This window comes from Trichosurus vulpecula, chromosome 9, assembly GCF_011100635.1.
Source record: "Trichosurus vulpecula isolate mTriVul1 chromosome 9, mTriVul1.pri, whole genome shotgun sequence".
Taxonomy (NCBI): Eukaryota; Metazoa; Chordata; class Mammalia; order Diprotodontia; family Phalangeridae; genus Trichosurus; species Trichosurus vulpecula.
In genome coordinates this window covers 187,769,748-187,777,730 of record NC_050581.1, presented here as the reverse complement: position 1 = coordinate 187,777,730, position 7,983 = coordinate 187,769,748, and the positions used below count along the sequence as shown (strand labels likewise).

At 41.1% G+C, this 7,983-nt stretch overlaps 1 pseudogene; it reads right to left on the bottom strand.

Moving 5' to 3' along the window:
- Nucleotides 1–281: 281 nt before the first annotated feature.
- LOC118832318 lies at nucleotides 282–2,076 on the bottom strand (annotated as a pseudogene).
- Between the last annotated feature and the right edge of the window lie 5,907 nt (nucleotides 2,077–7,983).

Genomic DNA, 7,983 nt, shown 5'->3' with positions numbered 1-7,983 from the left:
ATGTCTTCAGAAGGACTTTCTAATGATTAAATGACAGATAAAACTCCAGAGTTCATTTAAATAGCAGAGGAAAAGAGAATGGAGAAGCTACTTAAACTTTGTGGCCCCTGACAATAAAGTAGCTATCCAAGCTAGGGTTGTCATTGCATTAGCAGAGAGGAGAGACACCTTGGCTAAAACAGTAGTCTTTATGGCTTGTCTCTTCTTCCTCCTTGGCCTCCTAGGAAACCATTTCCTCAGCCTCTGTCACTAAAGCCCCCTTGACCTCCCCTACTGCCTGCTCAGTCACCAAAGCCTGTATGAGCACTTCTGCCATGACCCCCACCATGGCCTCCAAAGCCTAGTTGGCCTTGGCCTAGTTCAGGATTAGTTTTTGTCAATCTTCCCATTTTCCATGACCTCTTTCACAGCTTTAGCTTCTTCTTCTAAATTGAAGTCCACAAAACTGAACCTTTTATATGACCCTATGTCATATAAGACCCTATCTTAGCACCAACAATGTTTCTTCTGTCTTCAGATAGACCTTTGATGAACATGGTGCTACATTACTTGTCTTATATCCCTGTAACTCCAACCTGATTGCTTTGCCTTCTATTTCCATATTGCTACAAGAATTCACATCTTCTTTTGCATCATCCATATCCCCTTGGGTCAGGCTTGGCTGTTTTGGGCCAAGGTGATCAACCTTGCCTTCTCAAATGCTTCCTGCACACTTTCTTCGGTAGCACCAGAGGCGAGATTATTTAGCATCAATGTCTTTGAATCTGTGGGCTTGCTGTTATTCCTGCTCTAGGAGTCATTCTTCCCACTTCTGAGATTCTCTTGTCCTTGACGTCTTTTCATTATGTAGTCTAGAATGAGTGCTTGGCCATCAATCTCAGTTCTCCATCTCCTTTCCAAATCCTTGTCCACATCTGCTCCTGTCTTAAATTCAACATGGTCCATTTCTTTGGGTGTCCCATCCTTGGGGCAGACCAGACTAACCTCTATAGCATCTTCAAACACTTATTTGAGTTCTTCCTGAGTTACTTTATAAGGCAAAGTCTTGATAAAAAGCCTCCTTGAATGCAGTCTATTTACTTTTGCCTTTTTAAGTTTCAGTTCAAGGCCAATGACTTTGGAGCCACTGAGTTCCGTAGCCTTTTCCATGTCTTCAGCTGATACAGATTCTGCATAGCTAAACTTCCAGCTGATTCCAATGGGATAGAAGGTCTTTTTTGGCAAAGAAGTCCATGACACTTGTTTTGAGCTCAGAAACAGTTTAGTTGACATTCAGATCACCAGGGAAGAGATTGAAATTTGTAGGTGCCTCAGCTTCCAATTTGTTTCTTGACTTTAGGAGCTTTCTCTTTGCCCATTTCATTTATTTTCTCCTCCACAGGGCTTCTTTGATAGTCACTTCCTCTTCCTCTTCCTCCTCCTCTTCCTCTTCACCTTGTTCCTCTTCCTCCTCTTCTCATAACTTGACTTTCCCAGCTTTCTCAGGGTTAGCTTCCACAGAAGCAGCCTTCCCTTTGGCAGGTGTGGTCTTTATAGTTTCTTCTTTAGAGTCATCCTCATGTTCTTCATCCTCATCATTATCATCTTCCTTCTTATCTTCTTCCTCCTCATCCTCAGAGTCTTGTTTGGCCAGAGTTGCTCCCATTTTTGTGGCTTTGGGTGGCTCAAATTCTTTGCTCTCATTTTCGCTGTCATTCTCTTCAGATTCATTGTCTTTCTTGTCATTCTTCCCACTTTCCCCCTTTGGTCAGGTGGACTACTGCTTTAGCTGGGGTGACTCCCTTCTCTCCAAGCTTTGGCTTGGATAGCCACTTTATTGTCAGGGGCCATGACTATCTTATTACCAGGAATTATGACTGCTTTCTTGGCTGGTGTGGTGGCAACCATTTTTTTGGCTGGTGATACCTTCTTTGTTGGTGTAGCCTTCTTGCCCTTCCTCTGAAGGACTGCAACTTCACTGTTTTCCTCTTCATCTTCTGACTTGTCCTCATCTTCACTGCCTTCTATTTCCTTGAGGGGAGGAGCCATTTTCTTTGGCTCACATTGATTTTTAGCAGCTTTCCTGAGTTTCAACATGGTGGTGGCATGTGAATAGGGGGTGGAGGGTTCAGATCTACGAGCAGAGGCCCAGGCAATGTCTATGGGCACAGGGTGTGCAGAAGAGTCTTTGAGCAGATCTTTGTTGTCAGAGACTGAGACAAAGGCCTTCAGATAATTCCAAGTCAGCTACAGACAAAACACCACTCTACTGTTTAAGGCTAGGCTTCCATCCCAACAACAGAAACCTCTTCTTGGTTAGGAATAGACAGCCTACGATGACATTTTAATGACCAAACCATACCCACCTGTCAAAGATTTTATTGTCTTCGGGAAACTATTGTGTCACTTGACTTTGAGAAAGACCCCAGTCTGGACAAAGTACTAATTACTTCTCTGAATGCCACAAGTGAGGTGGGTATTTACTGTGAGAATCTTTTGAATTGGAGGTTTTATAAGAATTCCCAATATATCAGGGATTCCTCCAGAGACTTGCTGTGATGGACATAGTGAGATGAAGCATTGGAAATGCTGAATTAAGTGTGATGCTGAGAAAAAAATCACCATATGTGGCATCAGAAGACCTGGGATCTATTGTCACTAACTATATGACCTTGAACAAGCCACATAGCTTCTATAGACCTTAGTTTCCCCACTTCTAAAAGTGAGGGATTTGAACTCAATGACCTCCAAGGTCCCTTCCAGCTCTAATTTATTATTCTGTAAACCCATGAATTTATCTTCCCATTCTAAATCTTCCCCTTCCCTTCATTTGCATTTCCCTTCAGTTGATTTTACTACCATTCTTCCAGTTACCCAACTCCAAATTCCAGTTTCTTCTTCCCTCTCCCTCACTCTCGGCATCTCAGCAGTTGTTAAGTTGTTTACTCAATCTTGTCAATAGCTGTCTTCCATCTGTTGCCTCCTTTCTGCTCACCCAACCGCTACTCTAGTTCAAGTCCCATCACTTCTCACTTGGTCCAGCCTTCTAGACTCATGTCACTGCCACTCTAGCAATCTCCTCCTGTGCACCCCCTTTGCTGCTCTGGAAAAAAACATCTGCCTGGGGGGCTTTGTTGAGCTTACTGATGATTGGCTGTCACAGAACATTATTTCTGGAAAGCCCTAGACACTGCGCCTCCTCTACATGTTACTTCCACTCATCTACTCTCCAACAACCCCCATGCTTTTTCTGCTCCATTTCCCCCAATCTTATGAGCCTACTCTCCACCTGGAGAGGAGGTGGAATGTGATGAGGTTCAATAAATGAATCACAAACTTGGAAAGAAGCACGATATTCCAGTGAGGGGTATTTTGACCTCCCAGACATCTTCTCCAGCTCTCTTTCTGCCAAAAGCAAAGTAATTAATAAGTTCATTACTCGCCTCAATGATAATTTCACCCTTTAAAAGGTGAAGAAAATGGTAAAGGGAACTGCTAATATGCATCTAATTTTGTCCAACAAAGAGGAGCAAGCTGCTGCAGTGAAGATGGCAGAACTTTGGGCTGAGTGATGATTCCATGAGATTTTGTGCTGAAGAGGGAAAGAGAGAGGCTGGGAACAGTTTGACACACAGCCTACACTTTGACAAATCGGATTGCAAAGGGCCCTGACAAAGAATAGTAGGATCCTCTGGATTAATACTCTGCAGGGTAAACAATCAAATACGTGTATGAAGCTCCTATGATGTATCAGGAATTATACTAGCCACTAGTGCAGGAAGACAAAAGTAAGGTCATCCATGTCCTCAAAGAGCTTACATTTTAACTTGGAGAGGGCAACATGTACATATGGTTATGTATAAAATGAAAACAAGTTCTTTTGTGGGGGGAAAGTCACAAGCACCCAACAGAAGGATTAGGAAAGTTTTCATGTTGAAAGTGGCCCTTTAGCAGAGCTTTGAAGGAAACCAGGGATTCTAGGTGGCAGATAAAAGGAGAGAACATCCCAGGTATGGACAATAGCCATCGCAGTCATAGAGATGAGAGAGGGAGTGTTATGTATGAGGAACAGCAACTAGTTCAGTATCCTTGAACTATAGAGTGAGTGAAGGTAAATAATGCATAACAACACCCGAGAGGTAGGTAGGGGCAGGTAGTAAAGAGCTCTAAATTCCTAATCTCCTTAGGCTTCTGGTTTTTTCCAGCTGTAAAATGAGAGAATTGGCCTAGCTGGCCTCTGAAACCCCTCCCAGGTCATATCTATGCTCCTATTTACATCTGATAATGTAAATTGGAAATTGGAAGGTCATAGGAAGTCCTTGGGCTTCACTGTGTTGGGGATATAAAGTGATAAGTTAGGGAGGTGACCTGTGTTTTAGGAAAATCACACAGGTGGCCAACCAGAGGGTGATTTGGAATGCAGTTGCTCAGGAAAGATGCTCGACTCTTAAGGATGGAATTCTGAAAACATGAACAGGAATGATTGCAATGAGAAAGAAGAGGGGAGCTGCCTAGAGACTGTGTGTCTGCACAGGAACACATGGAGCAATTTAGATCTTTGAAAAGACATGCATAGAAAATGGAAACTAGCACAGGGAATTGAGAGACCAAAATGATTCTCCTGCAACGAGTGCCGGGGGTGTTCGAGTTCAGGGTGAAATGAAGCTAGCACAGAGGCGGGAAAGCTTTGTAAAGCCACTTTGGGTGAGGTGGGGTGGGATGAAAGAAGGCACAGGAAAGCTTTCTGAAGTGCAGGAGACAATGTTATTGCATGTTCGTGAGAGGGCTCAACTACTCTATGTTTTGTTTATATTCTCTTTTCCAAGGACAATAATCTTTGGAAAAGGAAGGAGAGGATGAAAATGCTTCTCAGAGTAAAAACTCAAGATGAATGAGGAGACAGTAAGAAAGCATCTAGCTGGCCTGAATGAATTCAAGTCACTGGGCTTGCTTGAATTAAATCTCAGGTTTTAAAAGAACTAGCAGTTGTGACTGATGAGCCAATATCAGCTATGTTTTGAAAGATATTGGAGAAGGGGAGAGGCACCACAGCATTTGAGATGGACAAGCATTCTCTCTTCTCAAAAAAGGAATATTTTAAAAAGGATGAAGTCTGCAAACTATTGGCCAAGGGGCTTGGCAAAATTCTGGAATACCTTATCAGAAGGGTGGCTTATAAACACTTTGAAAGAAAAAGTGATTCCTGAAAGCCAGTACAGATTCAAGGACAGATCATACCAGATTATCCTACTTGCCTTGTTCATAGAGTAAGTCATGTGGTAGATTAGTGGGGATGAAATAGATTAAATATTCTTAGATTTCAATGAAGGATTTCACAAAGACAACATGGAGAAATGTGAGCAAGAGTTGTTAGCCCACACTGGTTTAGTGACCAGACCTATGGGTAATATTCCTTAATCTAAGCTCCTTGAGGGCAGGGAATATGTCACAACACTGTAGAGTTGTGGATACAACAGGATTGTTTGTTTGCAAGGTGCTCACACTCGATGATGTAAGAGAGTCAAAGAAATGTAAAATACAGTGCCTGCCACCAAGAGATTACAATTGGGGAGATGAGATACATAGGCCCGCCCCAAACTGTCATACAAAGAAGCATGTTAGACCTGTCATACACAGGATATGTGTGGAAGTGGAAGACTAAAGAGAGTTTCTTGGAAGATGTGGCATTGGAGATCAGTCTTAATAGATGGATGTGATTTCAACAGATAGAGAGGGGCTACAAATTTTGTGAAGGCTGAAGTAGAACTGATATGGAGAAAATTGGAAAGAGCTAAAAGGATAATTTACATTTAATAATGACCACATGTGGAAAGATAAAAGAACTCTGGCCAGTTAAGTGACCCAGTTGAGAAGACCGACAGTAAAACATAGCTCCTTTCACTTAATAGAGGGGTGGTGGAATGAAGTACACATTATAAAACATGGTCAATATGTTGATATGTTTTGCTTAGATTATTTCTTAACTTAATTTATAATATTTAATTCTAAGGGAGAATTCTAAGGGGGAGGCATTGGAAAATGGCGTGTGTATATGTATATATTTATGTATATATAATATATGCATGCACACTTGAATATTCAATATACATATTCTATATGTAGTACATATATATATATATATATATATATATATATATATATATATATAGTGAATACATACACATGCACACACACATACACACTTGAATAGGACTTTTTTTTTAAAGCAGAAGCAACAATGGAATGGAATGCCCAAACTGTCTCATTACGTAGGAAGACAGCTAACTAAAATTCTGGAGTGGGCAGGGTCCAGTGAGAGCCTGGAAATGTCATGAGGTTGTGTATTTCATGGCAAAATGATGAGACGTCAGTCCGTTAGACTTATTGAATGATCTTGGGGAAGGGCATATATCTTCATGAATGAATCAGACAATCAGCCAATATTTATTAAATGCCAACTACATGCCTGCTTCTCTTGGCTCTGGAATTCAGAAACAAAGATCAAACAGCCTCAGCCTTCAATGAACTTATATTCTATCAGTGGGGCCAGTTCATACAGATGTAAGTATACCCATAACATATGATACATCAATTTGGGGCTCACCGTAGCCACCCTGGTCACACCCCTAATAAAACAAACACTCTAAAATATTTGGGGCTCTTCAAACCCATGGTTTCTAAGAAGTTATAACATGTTCTCACTGCTGAATTTCTTTGTGGCATTAGTTTGGCTACTGAATTATCCCTACTTTGTGGATGAGAATTCATAAATTGTAGTCAATGGATTTTACTTTAGTCTCCCCTGGTTTTCTTTGACATTGTGCCAATGACTTCGAGTTTACAGAGACCTTAGAAATCAAGCTCATCACTTTCTCAGTGGAATATCTGAAGCTCTAAGAGGAGAAGTGACTGACTTGGGGACATATAGCTGGTTGGTGGCAGAGTGAGAAGCCCTAAAACCCTCCCATTGGTGAAGATAAAGATGGAAATAGTGTGTCTTGGCAAAGAATTTGCAAAGCCTTCCTGCTTGTCTTTAGTCTCTCCCTCCATCCCTTTTGGGCTGGTTTTCTCATGATGTAAACAATACACAACCTCTTCAGGTTGATGACATTCAATGACTGATTTGTGAAGGCTAAAGTCACGACTGGAGGGGAACGTAATTTATCCACTAGGGGGAGCTCCAGACTGAATGTATTATTCAATTTGCTAAGAGAGGGCCTTTATAGCATGGGGTCATGGAATCATGGAATTTGGGAGATATATAGGAAGGAGATGTGGTACAATGGAAAGAATGTTCCAATTGGAGTAATGAATTGTGAATGTGAGAACAATTATCTCTGTTACCATGTAACCTTAGTTTCTTTACATGTTGCTCCATTTCTATCAGTTCATTTTAGAAAGGATTTTGATAAGTTGGAGATGATAGTGAGAAGAAGGGAGCAGAAGATGAAGGACCTTGAATTCATAGCATACGAGGATTGGTGGAAGAAATCAGGGATTTTTAGCCAAAATGATGTAAGACTTAGGGGAGACACAAGTGCTGTCTTTAAGTGTCTGAAAGCTGTGTGAAGGAGAGATTAGACATATTCTCCTTAGTCCCAGAAGACTGAATTAAGAACAAGGGATGAACATTTTAGAGAGGCCAATTTAGACTTGACTTCTGGAAAGACTTTGATGTCAGAAAATAGTTCCTAATACTTAGCGCTGCTCAGCTGTGGAATGAGTTGCCTCAGGAGATAGTGGGCTCTCCCTCCTTGGAAGTCTTCAAGCAGTGTCTAGATGGACATTTATCAGACAGTAAATAAGTAAACAAACATTTATTATGCACCTATTGCTCTGCAGATACAAAGAAAGGTAAAAAGCAAATCCATGTTTTCATGGAACATGTATTCTAATGATAAATTGAAGCAGAGATTCTTTATCAGGTATGAATTGGATTGGATTGTTGCTGAGATCCTCTCCAACACTTATATTTTGTTTTCATTTATATTGATATCTTTGTTT